The sequence below is a fragment of the Sinocyclocheilus anshuiensis genome, unplaced genomic scaffold, assembly GCF_001515605.1.
Source record: "Sinocyclocheilus anshuiensis isolate Anshui unplaced genomic scaffold, SAMN03320099.WGS_v1.1 scaffold774, whole genome shotgun sequence".
Taxonomy (NCBI): domain Eukaryota; kingdom Metazoa; phylum Chordata; class Actinopteri; order Cypriniformes; family Cyprinidae; genus Sinocyclocheilus; species Sinocyclocheilus anshuiensis.
Window position 1 is genome coordinate 884,707 of NW_015542393.1, and position 8,846 is coordinate 893,552.

Sequence of the window (8,846 nt, forward strand, 5' to 3'; positions counted from 1 at the left end):
TAGACCAATCAATGAGATCTCTCTTGACTGTTCCACTCTCTGTAAAGATGTTAAACAGATTTGAGTCGCTTCCTCAAAGTTTACATATTCTCCCCTGCTTTAGGCTACTTCATATGGGTATAATTCAGGTTGTTTGAAATTATAATAATCATAACAAAATTATTATGATAAGATAACTGACTACTTTTTTTTGTATATGGTCAGTGTTGGAATTAAAAAGCCAAAGGCTAATTTACGGTGAGAGACGCTGGAGATGTTTCGTTATGTTTATGAGTAATGATTTTTGTATAGGCATATAACTTATATAACGTGTGCCTGCATTTATATTTAAGGCCTTTAGTGGGAAAAGTTACTGTAACACAGCCTAACAACATTCTGGAATGTCTCATAACCGCACCTGTGTACCAAACAGGAAGAGATAGGATAGGGAGGAAATGAAAGTGGGAAAATGTCGGTTTTTGGTGTTGGAACCGAGTTTTCATCTCAATTATCACAATCTGAGAGGTATGAGTGATATAATTTTATTGAAATGTAGATTCAGACATTGAGCGCTAGATGGCGCAGTTGCTGCACTCTTGACATGCAAGATTGGCGTTATTATTGCCTATACATTATTTAAATATATATATATATATATATATATATATATACACACTTAATAATATATGATAAATGTAACTGTTGAAGGTACTGAGAGACAAATTAATCAGATACAACATATAGGCTACTAGTCAAGTCAAGTCACCTTTATTTGTATAGCACTTTATACAATACTGGTTGTGTCAAAGCAACTTTACAGTGTCAAACAGGAAAATAGTTTGTCAATGATGCAAGAAGACAATAACGGAGTCGTTTTTCCAGCTAAAGCCAGTTCATTGATGATTCAGTGATGTCATCATCCAGTTCAGTTATCTTCCAATAGTGTCTGTGCAATCAGTCAAGCGTCCCCAACTAAGCAAGCCAAAGGTGACAGTGGCAAGGAACCAAAACTCCATCGGTGACAGAAATGGAGAAAAAACCTTGGGAGAAACCAGGCTCAGTTGGGGGGCCAGTTCTCCTCAGGCCAGACGAAACCTGCATGACATGGTTTAATTTCAGGCTGCAACACAGGTGCAGAGGACTTGTCTGGTTCCCGTGGTCTTGAACCGATGGCCATCGAGGTGATGATATCGTCGCAGGGGATACTAGTCAAAGTCTAACTTGGAGTAATGCAACAGGAAAGGAATGGAGCTAGTGCTGTGAATTCTGACAGGAACTCCATCTTTTTGTTCGCAGTATACAAGCCAATTTCATGTGTAACGGCGCCCCTGTCTGAGAGTAGAAAAATAATTTAATTTCAGTTAGTCAACTGTTAGTTTCAGTTTTCCATTGTATCATGTCTGTGCATGCCATGTGCTGTTTCATGACTGTGCATGCATCAGCTCCTGGGGCCTCATTTATAAAATGTGCGCAAATTATTTCATCACATTAAGAACCGCTGGTCCACACAGAAGAAATCCCTCTGCCCCAGTACAAGTTGTGTCGAGCTATTCATTAGTCTGTTTGATGAGAAAAATATGAAATGTAGTTGCAATAAAATGGGTAATTAACCCTCTACCGCACACGCATTATGATAGACCTATAGAAAAAAACATTTCTAAGAATGGCTTAACTTGAAGTGCTGTAAAAAAAACAAATGTGGAAAAAAATATTATTTTAAGGTACTTTATGATATGTTGCCATACGGCAACAGCATACAATAGTGGATCTAACTTAGAATAAGTGTAAGCTTACTTATAATTAATATTTTTCCTCAGACCACTATTGCACAGTGTTGCCGCTTGGCAACGCATACATTTGAATGATTTACCAAAAACTAATTTTATAAAAACTTGTTTGAGAGGTGAATATGTCATCATAACATCATAACAGTGATGTTTTAGATTTTTTTGTAGAAGTGACACGGACTGGTCCTTGTTTGTTACTGACCTTTTAGTTTGCTTTCAGCAACTACCGACAAGACGGCAGTCTGTCAGAAATCTCGCCACAGAAAAAAAACTGCATGACATGTGACTTAATCAAAGCACATCATTGGCAACAAAGAGTATGTTGCCATATGGCTAAACCATGTAGTAGAGGGTTAATCCATACTGCAGCAGTGGAGGACTATTATTCTGCTGCCTGATACTGCGGAAGAACTGATGATGGCACGGTTTGCGCCCACGTGTAGATTCAAGCTGTTTATTCAATTTTCTACCCCTGAGCGAAAAAATAAAATTTAAGCTGAATTCTCCTATTTCGTTTTTTGGAAAAAACGAGCCGTTTTCTCATTTTTCCACTTTCAATATTAAATAAAAAAACTAATGATACACGGATTGTCGGTCGGTGTACGTTTTGATTATTTCATCTCCTATTTGGAATGCAATAACGAGAAATGGAAAAACGGCTCGTTTATTCGTTTTTGAATTTTATTAGTTTTATTACATACTAAATTGGTTGATGTTTCTCTTCTTAGTCTTCTTTGTTGGGCTTGAGAAAGCCTACATATATTTAAACATTATTATTATTATTTATTATGAGAGTAATTGACACCGACTAGAACTTTAATGTTTCACCAAATTCAGCTCAGACCTTCAGACTCGTCTGACTCGTGTTGCTGTATCTTTTCTAACTGGTCGGACTTACCTTCCCAAAAAATCCTATTGACTTTCGTTATCTGAGCAATGAAGGCCTTAATACTTAATGTCCACTAGAGAGGGCGACAGGATTTAAAAAAAATAAGTCTACTTTTTTCCTGTTTACATCAGTTTAAATGACAAATAAATACATGAATTTCATGTGTACTGCCATGAATATGCCATATCTGTGTACAAGAACAAGCTTCACACTTCAAGCTGTACAACTACTTAAAACTTCCCATTCTGGCTTTTTCAAACTATCTCCAAGTTTCTTTTAAGATATTGTTTATTCACACTGGTTTATGCATTTAATGTTTGTCCATCTGGAACTTTTATTTTTCATGAGCTCTATATTTTAAGATGTACTAGGTGTTGATAAATCACATGCAATGAATGTAAAGAGCTAATGTCAGGGCTCTCAGTCCTGCTCCTGGAGGGCCAGTGTCCTGCAAAGTTTAGCTACCCCAAATAAACACACCTAAGCTAAGCAAGGTCTTCAGGATCAGTAGCAATGTCCAAGCAAGTGTGTTGGAACTGGTTGGAGCTGAACTCCGCAGAACATGGTTCTTCAGGTTCAGGACTGGGTTTTATGTAAAATATCTATAAGTATTATAAATCTATAAATGAATTTGCACCGTTGGGTGTCTGCATGCAGAGGTGTACGTCAGTAAGTACAATGGAAAATGTAATCTGTAAAAACTTTATTCAATCTTCACAAAACATGCAAACAAAACTGCAATGTTTTAGAAAACTATCACATTTGCACATACCCTGCTTGAACCTTACTAACTGAACAAATTTTACTGCAGGAAGTGGAAAAAAATGCAAACTGTTCTACATAGAATTACACAAAACTCTTAGTGGCTTCAAGAACATTAGAACATTAGATGTTACTGCAGGAAGTGGGAAAATGCATACTGTTACACAAAACTCTTAGTGGCTTCAAGAACATTAGAACATTAGATGTTACTGCAGGAAGTGGGAAAATGCATACTGTTACACAAAACTCTTAGTGGCTTCAAGAACATTGGATAGGCCTGCAACTTCTGTGATGACAAAATCTTCAGATCTGCATTTAGGGCACTGCCTTGAGGTCTCCATCCACTGGTCAATACAGACCTTGCACCCCACCACACTCCTGCAGCATGAGGTGAATACAGGTTCTTCAATGATAGCTGGGGGGGGGGATATAGCCTACACGGCTATACCTATTATAAAGTATTTTTATAATATAAAAAGTCAACATTAACTGCAGCTGGTGCCAAATAAAAATGATTATGTTTTGGAAAACAGCAAGTCAAATGTAGAATAGGGGCCACACACTTGCACTGAATGTAGCATTGAATAGACTGAACATTAGCAATACCCATGTTACTGTTTTAGCACCATATTTGTTCCTTATAGTTTACTGTGTTTTGGTTAGGATATTTAAAGATGCAGTTTTTATGTGGGCGTACCTCTGCAGGTAAGACACATGAATGTTTCCTTTAAGATTGTCACTAGGTTTGCCCTATGTGCTGCTCCCTGTGTATTGGCAACAATCTCCTGAATCTGTCTGGAAACATTTTCCAAGCCATGAGAGGCCTCCAACAGCTCCTCGATTTGCGATTTGAGGTTCTGAAGAACAGAGGGATCAGCATCTCTGCGACTATAAAAAAAATTTTATATTACCACATAAATAATTTTCACTTATCCCTCCTTACTTCAAAACATTTCTTGAAAAAACTGGGGTTACAATAACGCAATTGAAGTGAATATGACAAATCTTAAAAGAAAATAGAAGTAAAAAAAAAAGTTATATGGAAAATAAAAATGATTATGTTTTGGAAAACAGCAAGTCAAATGTAGAATAGGGGCCACACACTTGCACTGAATGTAGCATTGAATAGACTGAACATTAGCAATACCCATGTTACTGTTTTAGCAGCATATTTGTTCCTTATAGTTTACTGTGTTTTGGTTAGGCTATTTAAAGATGCAGTTTTTTTGTGTGCGTACCTCTGCAGATAAGACACATGAATGTTTCCTTTAAGATTGTCACTAGGCTTGCCCTATGTGCTGCTCCCTGTGTATTGAAAACAATCTCCTGAATCTGTCTGGAAACATTTTCCAAGCCATGAGAGGCCTCCAAAAGCTTCTCGATTTGCGATTTGAGGTTCTGAAGAACAGAGGGATCAGCATCTCTGCGACTATAAAAAAAATTATATTACCACATAAATAATTTTCACTTATCCCTCCTTACTTCAAAACATTTCTTGAAAAAATTGGGGTTACAATAACGCAATTGAAGTGAATGTGACAAATCTTAAAAGAAAATAGAAGTAAAAAAAAAAAGTTATATGTAGACTTCTGTTCTTACTTGCTTTTTGTTTGTAGGGAGGGTCATTTTAGACACTTTGTGTACTCGGGTATCAAAAAAGATCATCCAAAAAAAATAAAAAATAAATATTCAGTATATGGAGCAGGTTCTAGTTTTTAAATGCTAGTCTATGATGAATGAGTGTGGCCATCACATTGTATCCTGTATCCTAACCCTAACCCTAATGTAACCCTGTTATGGGTAGGTAATGTTTCTATACCTAAACCTACCCATAAGAGAAGATGACCAAAAAAATCTCCCCACATAACTTATTCTTGAAAAATCCAGACGAGACGAGACTGGTAAATGTTATTATCATGGAACTGTTCAGTCTATTATTGATTTTTATTTCCACTTCACTTTTATCCAAAGAGACGGAACTATTTGCACTGTATTTATCAATGGGACAATATTCATACAATACTAATAGGCTACCTAGAAATAATCTGTCAGCATACTGTAACTCGCATTAAAGGGGTCACTTGCAAGTCGCAGCAGCACGAATTAAGTGCCCAGCAAAATCTGATTAAAATATTATGCGTAATTAACAGTGAGTGGTGGTTTCAGACATTATAGTGCCGCACTCGTACTGACTCTTATTCTGCCTGAAAGAATGAAAAGGCCGTACTGAAGGCGGAGCGATTCGACCAATCAGATGAAAGGAGCGTTTCAGCGCCGCCCACACGTACGAATTAAATATTGAAGCCATAAACCGCTTTTAAACCCCAAACGAAAAATTAGAAATGGAGCCAAAATCTCATTTTCCGTTTGTTAAACTAAACGGAAAAACGAATAAACGAGCTATACCCAAGCCAATTTATTATTCCTTCCTTTTTGTCTTAGTGTTTAAAATATTTATTTTGAAACGACATAATTAATTAATTTCTTAATTAAACAAACAGACTTACTGGGTGAGCAGGGTAGGCTATGACTGTCATATCACACCCTGCCATGCCAGCTGATGCAAAGAATAGAATTCATGTCTACACAGAAGAAAGCCCTGTCTAGACTCTGCCCCGGTATGAGTTGTGTCGAGCTATTCATTAGCCGTTTTCTAATTTTTCTACTTTCAATATTAAATCAAAAAACGAATGATCGAATGATACACGGATTATTGTTGTGCAATACCGGTTTTAATATATTCTATTCAATAACATTGTTAACGGTTTTTATTTATAACATCTGCTGCATTGCTTCTGTGAAAAATTAATAGAGACATCAGCCTTAAACTTTGTTTTTGTCATTTACATCAGTCATACTTGTATAAAATACACATATATATTAGGGCTGCCCCCTAATAGTCGACTAATCGTTAGTCGACCAGAAGAGGCTTGGTCGACCAAAATGTTTTAGTCGCAGAAAAAAAAAATCCACATTGGCAAAGTCACGCAGATCGTTAATGGCTGATCTAATACAGTACATCCGGCAGGACATCCAAACGCTCGCCTATCAATCATCCACCACAAATATGGCTTATCATCTGAAATATGCAAGTATTGGCAACTTTACATGGCCGCTCAATCTAATGTTAACCTATAGAAATGTGCGCTATATTCAAGTGTCTGTGTGGAAGCTGAACATTAGCGCTCACTGCAGGACAGATGGAGGCGCCGGTGCGCTCACTTGCTCTTAAAATAGGCTACTCCGTAATTAAAATGCTCCCTCATTTTTGCTCATACAGATAAGAGTAATACATCTTTCAAATCTGTAAAGATTCCACTTTTATTTATGTGCACTCACAATAACAACAAAACGCGCTTTTGTAAAATAATGAAAGCAAACAGGATGAGCTTTCTGCCATCTCGGTCTGTGAACTCGATCGCGAAACTCCGTGTAGGCTATATCTTTGCCTTACAGACATTAAAATATATCAATAGAGAGTGAAATGTCTACTTTCAAATGAACCAATTCAAATGGAAAAGAAATATTCTCAGATTATGTCATCCGTGTGAAACATGCACACAGGCGCTTCACTACTGCGGAGATGACGAGTCGGTGTCGCCGAGTTCATCTCTTAAACCAAAATAATAAACGTGCGATTAGTCGCCTAATGCTTAAAATGAACGACCACTAGTCGACCAGAAAAATCCTTAGTCGAGGGCAGCCCTACTATCTATTTTTGTGTCAGTACATTAATGGCACATTTGAGCAGCATTAGTAAACTGTGTAAATATAAAGAAATGCCAAATCACACGCAGGTTTTTTCAGACCGGAGACCATAATCGTGTAATAATTTATTTTATTATGATATGAAACGTCCAATTTTACTTTCAATAATTTTAAAGTTTTGCAAGAATGTCGTGATAAACCTTTTATTAGTTGTCATAGCAAGTGATTTTACAAGTGGCTCACTTTTTATAAGATGACTGAATTTTACTTGAATTCGTAGTTTATTATTGCTTTTGGAAACCTACTACTACTACTACTACTACTGTTTCTAGAAGTAGTAATTTTGATAATAGTCAATAGAAAAAATATAACCACACACACATTGTTTGTCCACAGAATAAGTACACATTATTAAATAAAAAGCGTCCTCGTACGAACATCTACCTCCGCCAGCAGGACCTCAATTTCAGACTCAGTAAAGTTTTTTTTTTCTCTTTGTGCTCGTCATTCTCAAGCATAGAAATTCGGATATTGGCGTGTGCTCTTTTATATGGTAATTATATTAATTAGGGGGCGTTTACAAGGCGGAGATCTGACACCAGTCAGCTGCGCACAATTTCAAGATCATTTGCGATTTATAAATGTCACATCTGGAAGAGAGGCGTACGCACGGGTTTTTGTGCGCACGTTCGTTTTCTCTGAATCGCACTTACGCACTTATGAGAAATTATCTTAGAACAAATTTAGGACGGTTTATACGCAACATTTTATAAATGAGGCCCCAGGTCACTATCCCAGTTTTGCATTCCATCTGCCCTGCATTGTTTTCAAGTTGTAATTAAAATGTAAATTAGAATGACTGAAACATTTTCTTAAGTACAACATTTTTAAGAATATACAATGCCCTCCACTAATATTGGCACCCTTTGTAAATTTGAGCAAAGGTGGCTGTAAAAATTGTTTATCCGTTTGCTCTTTCATTCAAAAATTCTGGTCTACAATTGAAGTAAAACAATGGAAAGTGGGGAGAAAATCTCATTATGAAATTAATGTTTTTATCTAGTTTACATTGGCCACAATTATTGACACCCAATTATTGCAACGTCCTTTTCCAAAGATAACAGCGCTGAGTTTTCTCCTATAATGCCTGGTGAGTTTAGAGAGCACCTGAAAAGAGATCAGAGACCATACAGAACCTCTCCAGACCCGTCAGATACCCAGCTCCATGTTAGTGCTTCCTCTCTTCAGTTCACCCTGCTCATTTTCAGGTCAGGGAACTGGGACAGCCATGGCAAAAGCTTAATCTCGTGCTCAGTGATAAATTTTTGTGTTGATTTTGATGTTTGTTTTGGATCATTGTCCTGATGGAAGATCCAACCAGGGCCCATTATAAGATTTCTAACAGAGGCAGTCAGGTTTACATTTTTTTTCTCTTGGTATTTGATAGAATCCATGATGCCATGTCTCTGAACAAGATGTCCGGGACGTCTGACAGAAAAATAGGCCCACAACATTAAAGATCCAGCCATATATTTAAACGTGGGCATGGGGTACTTTTTATCCCATCTGGTGGGTTTGCTGCAAAAAGCTCTTTTTTTTTTAGTTTCATCCAACCATTGAAGCCAGTGCTGTTTGAAGTTCCAGTCATGTCTGACAACTGAATATGCTGGAGTTTGTTTTTGGATGAGCGAGGAGGATTTTTCTTGAAACCCTCCCGAACA